The sequence below is a fragment of the Cariama cristata genome, unplaced genomic scaffold, assembly GCF_000690535.1.
Source record: "Cariama cristata isolate BGI_N322 unplaced genomic scaffold, ASM69053v1 scaffold19581, whole genome shotgun sequence".
Lineage (NCBI taxonomy): Eukaryota > Metazoa > Chordata > Aves > Cariamiformes > Cariamidae > Cariama > Cariama cristata.
This window is the reverse complement of record NW_009598938.1, coordinates 1-1,141: the sequence shown is the minus strand read 5'-3', so window position 1 is coordinate 1,141 and position 1,141 is coordinate 1.

Sequence of the window (1,141 nt, the reverse complement as noted above, 5' to 3'; positions counted from 1 at the left end):
TACGCCGTCCCTGTGGTCAGTGGACAAAGACTAATTCCTTTATTAAAACCAGAAAAAAAGTATTGACAATGTAAACAAAATAAAATCTAAATCTCTCTGAAACACCACGGTGCCTGCTGCTCCGTTGCTCATGACGTGCTCTGTGGCAGTCCTTTTTTCAGAAGGGCTGTGAGATAGCTGCCCAGCTCTTCATCCTAGAGAGAATGAAGAGAAACGGGATGAAAGCAATCTTCGACTTGAATTTCCCTTTTGGGCAGTAAATTGGACTCTGGTTACCTAGAAATAGACTGAAATAATTCTTGGACCCAGCAAAACGTAATAATGTTAGCAGTGTTCAGAAATGGAAACCAAGCCAGTTTAGCACAAACGCGTTTCGATGTATCAGTGTAAAACTCCCATTTGTCAAAGTAGGTGTATGGGCCTGAGGCGTCAATGACCGTTTTTCTTCAAAGCAAAGAATAAGCAACCACCGATTGTTTTGCTTTGCCCTCAAGAAGGCATTTAAGAATAGAGCCACAGAAAGCGTACTTTTGAAAGGAAGAACACACAATGACCGTGTTTAATCTTACCACGATTTTGTGTTAGCTAGCTCTCTGCTGCTCGTTTGAAGCTTTACACCTAAGAAATACAAGTTAAGATACCTCCCCAGGCTGTATGGCAGTAGTGACACAGCTGGGAGTTTAGGAGCTGGATACTATAGTGTCCTCAAAACACAGACATAATTGTAATTAACTATAATTGTATTAAGTGTAATTACTCCAGCTCAGTTGCCTGACAGGGGTCCCAGAGAAAACTGACTCCTGTAAAATGATTTCTACTAAACCTAAAATGGTTAAGAAAACAGCAGTGACTCACCTCATCTTCTTGTAGTCAAACGACTTCAAAAACAGTGATGAAGACTCACCCTCGCAATAGCAACCCCCCTTGTAGGAGAGGTCTGGCCTGTGAGAGGTTAGGATCAGAGTCGCTTGAAAAGTACGTCTAAAAGTATCCCTACCTGGTACGTCCAGGATACGAGCAGAACTTTGGTTCCTTGATCCTCTGAGTGTGCTGTGGCCTGGATAAGAATGGACTCCACTGTTATAGAACCGTCAGGGAGATGCTGCACTGAATAATCTTTCAGGACCCTGGTAAGAGAGAG